Here is a 13,565-nt window from a genome sequence, read left to right as displayed (position 1 = left end):
CAGTCCACATAGAAGACCACATGGTCAGCCACACGATAAGACACGAGGTCCCTCAAAGACCCTTAGCCTTAGAGGGGACAACACTTGAGACACATGGTGGGAATGGCGCCTGAACTGATCCGCCACACTGAGGCATAAAACTAAGGGTGTGCAGCAGAGGAGCAAGGACACGGAGCAGCAAAGTCCCTAGGGTATGCTAAAGGTGGACTTGGGGTACAGGAGTTGGTGTCCCAACAGACTGGATTAGAAAACACCCCTAAAGTCCAATAAACAGTCCTAGAACTGACTGAACTTTTCTTTCTTGTCGAGTTTTGTTTTCTGTTATTGTCATTGGATTTTTGCTGTTTTGTTTCTTTTGGTGCTTGGTTTTCCTCTGTCTTGTTTTTGTGCACGTTATTACCTCTACTGTATGTCTGAAAAGAGACGCTGGATGAACAATCTGCAGGAGAGAAACGGGACCAACACATCTGGGGGGCCATGGCAGAGGGGGAGTTGTGGGGAAAGGAAGTGGTGTTAGGAAACCCAGAGACAAGGGAACAACAAGTGATGCAAATCCGTAGTGAGGGTGATGTAGGAGGCCTGCTAGGGCGTGATCAAGGGTAATGGAACCAAGAGGAATCCCACGGACAGGCTAGTCAGTTCAAACCCCCGACCTTGCGATTAGCAGCTTAAATCATAGTCCACTACACCACCTGGGCTCCTAATGATATAATAAGAGGTACTATGGTTAAATCTCTCGTGAGAGAGTTATACCTCAGTCCTTGGCTTCGCACGAGAAAGAATTCACTCTGAAACCTGGATTGTGATCCAAGTGATGTTTTTGAGAGAAGTTTCAGGTTTACACAGGCACCTCAGAGCCCCTCACCTCCGCACAGCCTACCTAGATAGAAGCTGCTGGAGAGAAAGTCACTCAGTGGGCTCAGGGATCCTGCCTTTTCTTTCTTCCTTTTTTTTTAGTCTTTTTATTAGGGGTTCATACTACTCTTATCACAATCCATATATACATCACTTGTGTAAAGCACATTTGTACATTCATTTATCCTCATTATTCTCAAAACATTTGCTCTCCACTTAAGCCCCTGGCATCAAGTCCTCATTTTTTCCCCTCATTCCCCGCTCCCCCATCCCTCATGAACCATTGATAATTTGTGAGTAGTGATACTGGGAGGGTAGAGGGAGGGTGGATTGGAAAGAGGGAACCAATTACAAGTATCTACATGTGACATCCTCCCTGGGGGGCGGACAACAGAAAAGTGGGTGAAGGGAGACATTGGAGAGGTCAAGATCCTGCATTTTCAATTCCTCCATAGGGAGGCATGGTTGACAGTCCTGGTCAACCCCATTGACTGGATTGAATTTACCTGGCCCAGATGAACCAATACAGGTGTAATGCCAACCTAGGTGTACCACCCCTTCCTGGCCGGAAGTTTGAACCTGAGCATATGTAATGGATGACCCAGTCCCTATGCTAAGCTACCTAACAGTACCTAGCAGTACCTAGCAGTTTCAGCACACCAGCCACCAATCCAAGAGAGAAAGAGGAGGCTTTCTGCTCCCATGGACTTACAGTGTTCAAAGTGCCAGGGAGCAGTTCCATGCCTCCTATGATTAGGATCCAGGAGGGTGAGGGTGGAGTTGGTTGAGACCTGGCTTCAGGGCATTTCCCAGAAGGGCTTCCTGCAGTGGCTCTGCCTTCAGGAATGTCTGATGACCTTGAGGGCAGCAAAGTCCTAAACACACTCGGGCAGTGGTTCTCAACCTTCCTAACACAGGTCCTCTTGTTGTGGTGACACCCTGACCTTTAAATGATTTTCTTGCTACTTCATCACTGTAATTTTGCTACAGTTATGAATTGGGCGAGCCCTGTGAAAGGCTCATATGACTCCCAAAGGGGTCAAAACCCACAGGTTGAGAACCACTGCACTAAGGGTTCCCCTCCCAGGCAGCCCTACCAGTGTCTGGTGTGTATAGTTCTGTGAGGTGAGAGAAATGGACTTAGTGTCTGCTTCTGGTGACAGTTGATGTGGGTGGGCTTTCTCCCTATGTCAAGTCCCTCTCAAGCCATTTGTCACCACAACAGAGGGAGCCATGCACATAAAGCAAGAAGAGGAGGCAGCACAGCAGGACAGTAAGCAGAACAAAGATTGAGTAAGCACAATTCACTTCAATCATGAATCGGGTCCCCTTGAGATTTGTGGAAGACCCCAGTCTAATGACATTAGATGAGGTTTATGGATTGAGTGAAGGAACCCTCTTGGCTCCCCTCAGCCCCTATTGTGCTTTCCCATTGACCCTGACCCTTGCATCGTGATCGGTCCTTATTCCAGCATGATGGTTGGTTTCATAATTACAGCATATGGGAATGTGTTAGTCGATAGGTTATACAGGCAAGCCTCTGTAATGGGTAAGTGAGGAGGTGATTTGGGCTCGCTCATGCAGACCTCTAGTTGTCCTTGACATGACTGGTGGAATGGATTGTGTGAAGTTCTTTGAGATTGGTGTTCAGACCTGATGGGTCATCCAGGCAGGCCTCTAGCTGATCCTGGCAGTACCCTAGTTTAAGAAAACAGAATGTTAGGCATTTAAGTCATATTTGAGCTTATATTTTGAGCAATAGGTTGTGGCTCTCAGTGAGAGCCTATGTGGAGAGCCTATATTCATTTTGAGGGGCCACAGATTCAGCCGCCATTGAGTTCTTTCCTACTGCTGACTGGGAGTGGAAAGCTTGGCCCTCAGGCAGTGTGTTTGCGTCCACTCCCCGGGCCAGACTCAGAGATATACAGTCGTGTGCACATCCCACTGAAGGTCCCGCTCATGCTCTCACAGGCCCTCCTGAAACTCCATGAATTGATCTGTCTTCAGTTACAGTTTTGTGACAAAGCTGTTTGTTTTCCATGTCTTATTTAAGCTTTCAGGAGCCCAGGTGGTAATGCTGGATAGTGTTGGACTATTAAGAGCAAGGTCGCTGGTTCAAAGCCACTAGTCATTCCACAGGAGAAAGATGTGGTTATCACATCCTGTAAAGGTAGCAACTTCAGAATCCCTACACAGAGTCATTATGAGTCAGAGTCAGCAGGACAGGATGGGTGTCATTTTATTTAAGTAACTGTGATTGTGGGTCCTTCTGACACCATTGTGGCCTCATGCGGATGCTCTCCTTCATCCAGAACATCGGTTTTTGCCTTTTTCTTGTGTAAAACTTAGCAAAGGAGTTCCTAATATAATATAGTTGAATTGGGAGTCGTTTTCCCCTAAAACAAAGTAAATACACAAATAGAAATGAGACTATGGTGCTAATAACCAGTTGGAGAGTTGAGAGAGCTGAACTCTCAATCCTGATAGAAACCCATTGTGACTTTGAGCACCTGCTCAAGGTCATTCACAGCCTATGAGGTTGAGTTGAGTCAGACACAAAACAGATGTCTTGGGGAGTAATTGTGTGCATTAAGTAAACAATTTCTCTTTCTAAAGATTCTATCTAAAGCTTACTTTAAATAGTTAGTTTTCCCCTGGGCAAGGGAAAGGTCAGGGAGCTTAACCCCCTAGTATCCAACCCCTCTCAGCATTCATCATGTTAGGCCAGAGGAGCCAAATCACACTCACTACCCAGGGAGTGCTGCTTCCAAAAGCACATTGCCTGTGCTGGGGCAGAGGGTAGGTACCCGGACCATAAATGCTCACGGAGTGGAACCAGAGAGCTCAGCCCCCAGCTTCCCGAGGGAGCAGCTGTGGTGGTTCACTTCTGGATGAATGTGTTTAGGCAAATGCCAAGGGCATGACTTGGGCAGCACGAAAAGCAGATGTGCAGAGGTTGTTTCCTGCATTCCAGAAGTTCACACACTCTCCGGAGGCTCCTTGGCTCAATGGCAGGAAGTCATTGGTGGCTTCCACCTTCAATCCCAAAAGGCCACTGCCATCAAGTGGATTCCAACCACAGTGACCCTATATGGAGTGTTCAAGACTGTAAATCTTCATGGGAGCCAGCAGTCTCATTGTCCCCCTTCGGACAGGGAGCTAGCAGCCCGTTTTGCCACCAGGGCTCCTTTCTGTCTAATTCTGGATCCAGTCCCTCCAAATATCCTGTCCTGCCCTTGTCTAGGCTTCTTAAATGCTTTCCATGCTGCTTATGTTGGTCTGGGTGCATTAGAGAAACAAATCCACAGAAACTCATATGTATAAGAGAGAGTTTTATGTAAAGAGTGAGTGCACATCAAGAAAACATGCCCGCATTTGCTTATGCACCTGCTTTGTCTTCAGTGATCATGTCAGGGTAAGCTGGTGTGCTTCTTCCATGTGGGCTTTGTTGCTTCTTAGCTAGATGGCCTCTTGTTTATCTTCTAGCCTTAAAGACCCCAGACGCTATATCTTTTGATAGCCGGGCACCATGGTGCTTAACCACTACACCACCAGGGTTAATTAGCATGTGATTTAGCTCCTGCCATTCACACTAGATGCTCAAAATAGCACGAAACCAGGTTTCTCCTTTGTGGCCACACCAGGTACTGACAGAACCAAGAACAGAGACACGCTTAGTTATATATCTTGACTATCATTTGCATATTATATGCCAGGCAATCTGTAAGCCTTTGCTCCCCTGACCTCTCACAGCCTCGGTAAAATGAAGCTAATAAAAGTAGTGATCTCACAAGCTTAGTAGGAGACTAAACAACTCACGTAATGCTACACAGCCCATCAACCAGGAGGCGAGATGAGGCAGTCTGCGGCTGCTGAACCCACACCCTTCAGAACACCTCCATTAAAATGACTGAGGGCTATGGGGAACCAGACAGAAGCAGGTTCACACCCCAGATTTAGTCAATTAAACTACCTATTGTGCCTGACCCTTTTATCTCCGATCTTAGAAATGGGGTTAACAACAAAACACTGTAAAAGAAATGTCCAGCAGGTGCCAGGCACATGATTAAAAAACAAAAAATAAATCACTTAAGTTGAAATTCTAACTCCTGGAAACCCCTCACATGCGTGCAGAGAAGGATTGAGCCCCATATGGTGTTTCCAGTGCCCCCACCCTTCCCACCTAAAATGAGCATTTGATATGGTAATGCCTGGATTGTTCCAAGCCCAAGACTGTGGAGAACTGAAGGAAAACCCAGCATTATGAATCTTTGAGCACAGCCCTGCTGGGAAACCGCCCTGCAGCCACTTACTGTTGATGGCTGGAGGAGGGACAGGGGTTGGGAGAAGAACGGGAACTGAATGTGACACATAAGCAGGGGTGGCCTACATTCCATAAAGGGAAAAGCTCAAGGTCTGCTTTTCTGGTGCCGGAAAGTTAGAACCCATCCGATGCAGTTGAAAAGGTGTGTGTGTGTAAGGGGGGGTGGGGGGTAGGGGGTAGGGGCGGTGAGTCCAAAGGATGAACTCCATCTGCAATTGTGTCACCAACTGCTTTCCCCTGCTAGCCACACAATATTTGTGGCTGGCCTGCCCGGCTTTTGTTATCAAGCCCAGAGAGGGCAAGAGACTAGCTCAAAGTCACACTGCAAGTTGGCAGCAGAGTCAGGCCGAGAACTCGGGATGCTTAGAAAGTTTCACACAGACCTGAGAAAGTACCAAGGGAAGACCTGTTCGCTAACTGGGCAGCACTCACTGCATGCCAGCGCTGCTCCAGTGCTCCAGCCAGGGCATTGCTCCCTGTGTCTGTGTGTCTTCAGTCATACACACAGGTGATGAATTGGCTTTTAATAGCATGCTTGGAAGGTTGAATCCACCCAGCAGCACCTAGAAAGAAAGGTCTGCCAATCTACTTCAGACCAAGCAGCATTTGAAGATCCTGGGGAGCACAGTTCTGCTCGGACACACAAGGGGGCCAGGAGTTGAAGTTGATTCCATGATGTAGTTGCTCCACGGTTACTGGTTGTAGCTATACCTAGAGTCACAACCACATTCATGTTTATATCTCTTCACTCCATGGGGTGTTCATGGCTGCAACTCTTCTGAAGCAGACCACAAAAAAATTTTTAAGGGGCCTCAGGATAGGTTTGAACTGCCAACCTTTTGGTTTGTAGTTGATTGCTAAACAACTTGTGCCATGCAGAGTGTTAAGCTCAGAAACTCAGTCGGTGCTTGATGATCTCAGTTGGAATTATAGAGAGGGTCAGTGATGACCCATTGACTGCTGGGTAATTGTTGATGTAGTCTCCCTGTGCAGACATGTAAAGTACCTGAAAACTTAAAATCCAACTCATCAAGTGCATTATCCTGCCGTGCTCCAGCCCAGCAGCGTGCTCTGCAGGGGACATTTGACCATGCCTGGAGACATTCTGCAGAAGGGAGTCGCACTGTCATCTAGTAGCTTGAGACCAGGGATGCTCGCTTAGCATCCTGGTGCAGTGAACAAGACGGCCCTACAACAATGATGTTGCCCAAAATTTCAGCAGTGCTGCCACTGGGAAAATGGTCTAGTCCAAGCCCTAACTTCGTAGAGGAAGAAAGCCAATCCAGAGCAGCTAAGTGGCCTGCTATGGGTTGCACAGTCTGATTCCAAGCCCAGTACTCCATGCAAAGCTCTGTTACCACATCCAAAATTAAACAGCAATACCTGCCCAAAGGCCTCTTCGTTTGAGGACCAAGTAAGACAGTAAATGAGAAAGCCCTTTGACAAATGCAGCATGCTGCACAAATATGAGATTTTACTACCCAGGATATATTAATATATGTAAATAGATCTTGTACTAGGTCAGTTAATTTTCTAACTGCTCTATCTGAGGTTTCAGATGGCAGCACCTCGGTCCAACCCAGTAAAGGTCTCCTGTGCAGGCTGAGCAGCCCTGGAAAACGTCATGCCTGGCTTCTCAACCCCTCAGCTAATCTCCAAGTGATTAATAAGGGCTCTATGTGTGCCTCCCAGCTGACAGATGCTAGACTATCAATGCATTCATATCATCTCCTTGATGCCTGAGGAGGAATATAGTTTAATGTGTAAGAGAAGCCATGAATATCTCCTTCTCACAACTGTGCAGCAAATGAGATCTCCCAGTCTGATTTTTCAGCCCTCCTGTCTTTGTAGGTGAAGTAGATGGTCCATTTCACGTCGTCTCAAGTCTCTGCACATTGCAGGCCAACATTGTGATACAGGGTGCAGCTGTGGGGCTTAGTAGACAAAGCCCCCACCCGGACCCCTGCCCCCAAAGATCGTTGGTCACCCTGCACAATGCAGGTCCAGGCCGGGCTCCACAATGCAAGGCGATCAACCCTGACCCTCCAGTGTGGCCGTCCTCACACGCTCCCACATCCACCTAGAAGGACTGCAGATGAGAGATTTAGGAAGCAACCTGCTTCATCTGCCTCCATCCCCAGAGTGACAGAGCAGCTGTAACTGATGAGGCAGGATGCAGCCTCGTTCCCAGTCCCCACCCTTTCTGGGAAAGCAGGGCTGTCTGGCACCTCATCCAAGGCCTTTCCCCTGTGATCTCATTATTGAGGAGCTGCTCTTCTACCGTCCACCTCCGTCACCTCATCTAAACACGGGGGAGATTATTACATCTTATTTGCTGCTTCTTCCCTGAGTCCATCCCAGGAGCTCCCTGAACAGATCACCAATCACTTCTCATTATACCTGCAGCAGCCTTCAGATAATGCTGAAAAGAGACAGGCGCCTCCTCTGCTGCTGCCAGGCTCCAGTGCACATGTGCACACACATTGTACAGGCACACTCTCATGTACACACACACATGCACACACGTGTGCACAAACTTTGTTAAGAGGTGGGAATTCTGCCCATTTTTGCCTCTAATATTGCAATCAGAGAGTGATAGAATAATGAAAGATGAAGGTGGATGAAGGAAGATCTATTTATTCCCTTACTTGTTACATAAACCATCAGGGCTCTTTTTTTCCGTGCAAAAACACCACCACCAACAACAACACCAATAAAGTAGCTGTCATGTATGTAGCACTGCCCTATTCAAGGCGGTGCTGAGTATGTCAGGAGGATTCTCTCTAAAGCACAGCTCTGAGGAAGTCTGTCTCCTTTGCCCTTTTACACAAGCAGGGAGAGGAGCCTGCAGGAGGCTCTGTGAGTTGGGTGAAGCCACACGATGAGTGAGGAGACCGAGGGTGAAGCCAGGGGAGTGAGAGCCCAGAGTTCACCACTTCACCACCATGCTGGTGTACACAATCGTTGAAAGGGTGGCTACCAAGAGCAGGACAGAAAAAAACTAAAGCATGTAACTTGTGGTTTTAGCTCTGGCTTACTTCCAAAATGAATTGTTGTTATTGTTCTAGAAAGCTTTATACCTCTATAAAAACAAAATACTGGGAGGGAGGGGGGAAAAAAGGACCTGATGCAAAGGGCTTAAGTGGAGAGCAAATGCTTTGAGAATGATTGGGGCAGGGAATGTGCAGATGTGCTTTATACAATTGATGTATGTATATGTATGGATTGTGATAAGAGTTGTATGAGCCCCTAATAAAATATTTTTTTTAAAAATACTACTGCTGTCCAGCACCTTCAGACTCAAGCCAGAGGAGAGCTCTCCCAGTGGACTTCCAGAGCTGTAAATCTTCACAGAAACAGAGTACCTCCTGCAGAGCAGCTGGATGGTTCAAGCCAGCAACCTGGAAGTTAACAAGTGCTTCCCTTGTACCTGTAATACCTGTATAAAGGGTACTAAATATGAACTACTCCTGGTTTGTGATTTTAAATTGAATTATTGTGCCTGGAACATTTTTTTTCAATAGCTAAGAATGGTGAAATCAGACTCCTTTAGATGTTATGATAAGAATACACACTGCACAGGGCTTGGACCCAACCCATTTTAATTCAAAGGAAGGCAGATTTATTTTCTTCTGCTTCCCAGAAGGTTCCTCAGCAGAACGTGTGTTAAACAAAACTGCTTAGATATGGAAAAGAGCAATCTCTTCTTGGGAAGGTTCTGGTAGAAGGGGCTTTGGTTATATATCCAGCTCAACCCAGCCCCAGAGGCCTTGTCATGTTTTATTTTGTTTTGCCCTTGACACTGATTGTCTTGGGGACTGTGGTCCCCGAGCAATGGCCAAGAAGTCAGGTCTTCTTTATGTAAATCCACAAATATCGCCTACTATGATTTTCAGTGCCAATGGTAAGCCCCACCAAGTGGCTGCAACATGCCCCTCAGCAGACACGTCGAAGCAGATGAGAGCATGGGACAGCATTTAAGAGAATGGTAGGCTGGTCCTTGACTTAGGTGTTTGGCCTCTCCTCAGAAATCATTTGTGACACTGACTGGCTGCAGTCATGGGTCTCATTAAGAACAAGTCTATCTTTACCAAAGAAAACTGCAAGGTAGGAGGACTTTCAGCTCCAGCTACATATGTCCCCAAACTTACTTACCTATTGTCCTGTTTTCAGAAAAAAAAAAATTTACTCAGTGCCTCCCCGGCAAATAAAAACTTTGCTACTACAACCCACGATCCCAGATAAAGTGTAAGTATCTGCTTTGGCAGCTTCCCTGGATCGAGCTGCTCCAGAAGCTTTCACAATAGCCTAGTCTGTTCTTCAGAAAGAAGCTACCCCTGAAACCTCAGTGGCTTAAAATCTAGAAGTTCATTTCTTGTTCATGCAAATTCTGACACTAGAAGGGAAATTCTACAGGGTGTTTGTCCTGCACACAGTCACTCAGTGATTCGGGCTGCTTCACATATATGATACAATGTGACTGGGAGAAGTATCATTTCATTAAATTATCATTAAATTATCAGTCACATTGTATCATTGTCTATAATCTTGCTACTCTAATATCAAATTTAAAATAAGGAATATATTTAAGCTCCATATCCATAAGCATTTGGATCATTAAATCTCTTTGGACACTATTACTTAAAAAAGAAAAAAAACTCTGTCCAATTATTTTCAGCACAGAGAAGTTTCCAGTGTTTGCAGCTTAGTATTTAATTGCTTTTTCTCTTCTTCTTTTGCATTGGTGAAACATTTTGAGCTTATAATAATTTCAAAATAAATTTTTTCAGAGCCTCCAGGCATTCACTGTGTAATGATCATTTAAAAGATTTCTTGGTTAGAGGGTTCTCAAAAGAATAAAAAGCTTGTCCGCATCCCTGGTCATTTCTATATTCAAAAGATGAAATTGCTCATTAAATGTTACAAGTCAATTTCTTTCTTCAGCCGAACTGCCCATTTTAGCAAAGATTCCATCACTGAATTAAGCAAATGGTTCTACATTTCAAAGTCAACAGCGATACTCTTTTCCCTTTAACACGAGCATCTTAAATAGCTCCAAAAGCAGTCGCGCTCTTTATTATGCCTTTTCCTGAGAAAGCTGTTTTGTTGTTTATCTTATTTATTCATTTAGACTTTCATTTTAAGATTTGTGTATTTTAAGTTCTGCCAGTCAGGACATTTTAAATGGAGCCATATTTTTTTTGCACTTTGTCTTTTAAAATATAATGAGGTTGATCAGTACATTCCATAATAAAATATGAAGTCTTCCTATTTCTGTTGTTTGTAATTTCCCTAAGGATAACTGTTAATATAGTAAAACAAAAAAAAAAACTCATAATGAATTACATTTGGTTTACTGGGGGTTGTGGCCAACCTTTTGATAGAAAAGCCCAGCGACTCCCTTCTGCATCTCCTTTCCCAACCAAACCCAGGTGGTTTGAGGCTGGAAGGAAGAAAGAGGCTGGGCTGCTAGGGCAGGGTGGGGAAGGGATAACCTTGCAGATTATTTCAAATTCTACCCTGATGGCAGAAGGTTATCCAAATGAAATAGCTAGAGGTTCACTTCCTTAGGAAACGATTAAAATTAATTTGTCCCTTAGAAAAGCCAAAGGAAAAAGTCATTATTAATTTAGGCAATTAAAGAACTTTGAAAGCCATGTCTAGTACATAAAAAAGCACCTGTCCCTAGAGCCCATCGGCCTAGGAAAAAGGAATTTTTATACCATGTAAAATAAAGGAAGGTCATTTCTTAGACTTGCTCAACAGAAGATTGTCATTTTTAAATGGTTACTTTAATGAGAAGCTGGGTTTTCGTAAAAAGTGAATGCTTGAGTGAGTTTGAAATGAAATTTCAAAATGAGATGCATGTTCTGTCCATGGCGGCATTTCCAGAGGAGTCTGTGTTCCCATGACTGCTCTCGCTCTGTCTCGTGCCTTCTGGGAAACTCAAAGCTTGGTGCCCACATCTAGTCTCTCTGACTTTCTTGGCAGCTTTTGAAAGGTGTTGAGTCTGTTGGATCTGCTGCACAGAGACAGCATGCAAGTGGACCCTTCCCAGATTCCTCATAGAGCAGCTCCCCAGTGTAAAGCTGTGGGTGAGGTTTGATGACCTTTGCCCCTTCTGCATCCCACATTCTTTGACAGACCCAAGCACTCCCCTGAGGCATTACTGGAGAAGCAGCTACCCCATAGTTTCCGGATGGTGGGTATCAGCCTAGTGTGCTCATTGGACTCGCCAGAGAGCTTTCCAAAAGACATCTTTGTCCCATCTCCACTGAGTCTAATTTGATTGGCCTGGAATTCAGTCTAGGTGCTTGGATTTTTTTTCTCTCTCTTAAGTTTTTATTGTGAATTGGGTGAAGATTTACCAAGATCATCAGTTTTCTATTCAACAATTCATACACATTGTGTTTTGTGCCACTTATTGCAATCTTCACAATATAATATCACTTATTCCACTTCCTACTTGTGTCTTCTATTTCCATTCCTCCTCCCTTCCTACCCTTCTGAACTTGATCCTTGGATTAATACTGCCCTTTTGAGATTAAATGGTTTGCTATTTTAAGGTTGTGTTATTGCTCCCATTATAGACCGATCTATTCTTTGGCTGAATATTGAGCCGCAGGTATGGGTTCATTTTCAGACTTAGTGAATAAGGACCATAGTTTCAGAGGTTCCGTTAGTCCCTATCCAGCCAATAAACCTGGTCTCTTTTATGACTGTGAATTTTGATTCACCTTCTAGGACCTTTTGATGTGAGCCCTTTCAAAGAAGTTGGAATTGATAGTTGGAAATCATCTAGTTATTCTGTGCTCAGAGTCATGAAGTCTAATGTTCATGTGGTCCATTCACCACTCTTCTTTCCTCCAGAGTGAGAGTGACAATACTTGTCCCCTAGATGGCCACTTGTGAGCTTCTAAGATCCGGCTGCTACTCAGCAGCGTGGATGTCGACCATTGTCTTTATAGTCTAGGTTATGACAATTGACCTTGGCGTCCCTTATAACTATAATCCTCAGCCCCCAAGCCCAGTAAAGTACTCTCTCCAGTTGTTTGGTTATGCCTAAGAAGTTTTTATAACTTCATCCTCTGCGTGCTCCAGAATATTCAATTCCCTGGATGATCAGACTGCTCAGTCAGGGCTCAGAATCTTGGTGTTAAGGCTCCTGGTGAGAACATGGTACATCAGACACAAAGTAGAGGCTAGAGGATGGGCAGAAGGTGATCATACTGGGTCTAACAAAGAAAGAAAAGGAAATGAAGGATATAAGAAATTAAAAGCAAGAGCATAAATAGATACAAATACACAGATGTCCCTTGCAATATTATTCCCAATCTCGCAAATGTGTAAACAGTCTAAATACCCATCAATAGATGAATGGATAAGTCAACCATGTTGCCTATGGTATATACAATGGACTACTACTCAGCCATAAAGAGAAATGAAGTCCTGACACAGCCTACAAGAGAAATGAACCTCATAAGCATTATGCTGAGTGAAATAAATCAGCTTCAAAAGGGACAAATTTTGTTTAATTCCACTTACATGAACTATCTAGACTAGGAAAATGAATAGAGACAAACATCTATCAATTGTTTCCAGGGATAGGTAGGAAGGTAAGTATGGTTGTTATAGAATTTCATGTCAATTGGATACATAAGTGGGGTGGAGTATTTCTTATACCTATATGAGTGACCTTGGATTCATTTCTCTAGTCAACACAGCCTAACACAGTAGCGCCTGGAGGGGAAGTGCCAGCCCTGAGACGATACTGAGCTTCCATAAGGGTGATGGCATAATTTTGAAATGGGTAAGGATGATATATGAACAACATGCAGAATGCCACTTAACTATAATCCTGTAGAGTGTGGAAGTGTCGAATGTTTTGATGCATGTATATTTAGTACAATTTTTAAAGAGTGTATGCAAAAGAGCAATATGGCAAGTCTGCGTTACCATTTGATGTAGTCCAATGGGAACCGCAGAGGCTCAGGAGAAAAGCTGGTACCATCTCAAACTAAGACTTGTCTGACCAAATGCAGAGTCTCTCTTCAAGTAACTGACAGGTCAGAGGCAGCTCATCTCTGCTGCAGAAGCAATTATTTGTCTTAATTCCTAGACCACTGCCACAACCATGCCTTGTTGCCCTCGGTGCCCTCCTTCCCCACCACAATAAGTCACTAGAATGCTGTGCTTCATTAAAAAACAAAAAAAAACCACCTTCTGTCTCCAGCCTGGCACTGTTGCAGCTTATTTAGCATCGTAACATATGTCATCTGTTTCCCTAAACAATCTAACATGGACATGGCACAATGGGACTGATGATTTAGGCAAATGAGAAACAGCCTGCCCTCCGAACATATACCATGGCATTTGATTGGCTGTC

This window comes from Tenrec ecaudatus, chromosome 2 (genome assembly GCF_050624435.1).
Source record: "Tenrec ecaudatus isolate mTenEca1 chromosome 2, mTenEca1.hap1, whole genome shotgun sequence".
In the NCBI taxonomy this organism is placed as follows: domain Eukaryota; kingdom Metazoa; phylum Chordata; class Mammalia; order Afrosoricida; family Tenrecidae; genus Tenrec; species Tenrec ecaudatus.
Note: the sequence above shows the minus strand (reverse complement) of the source record.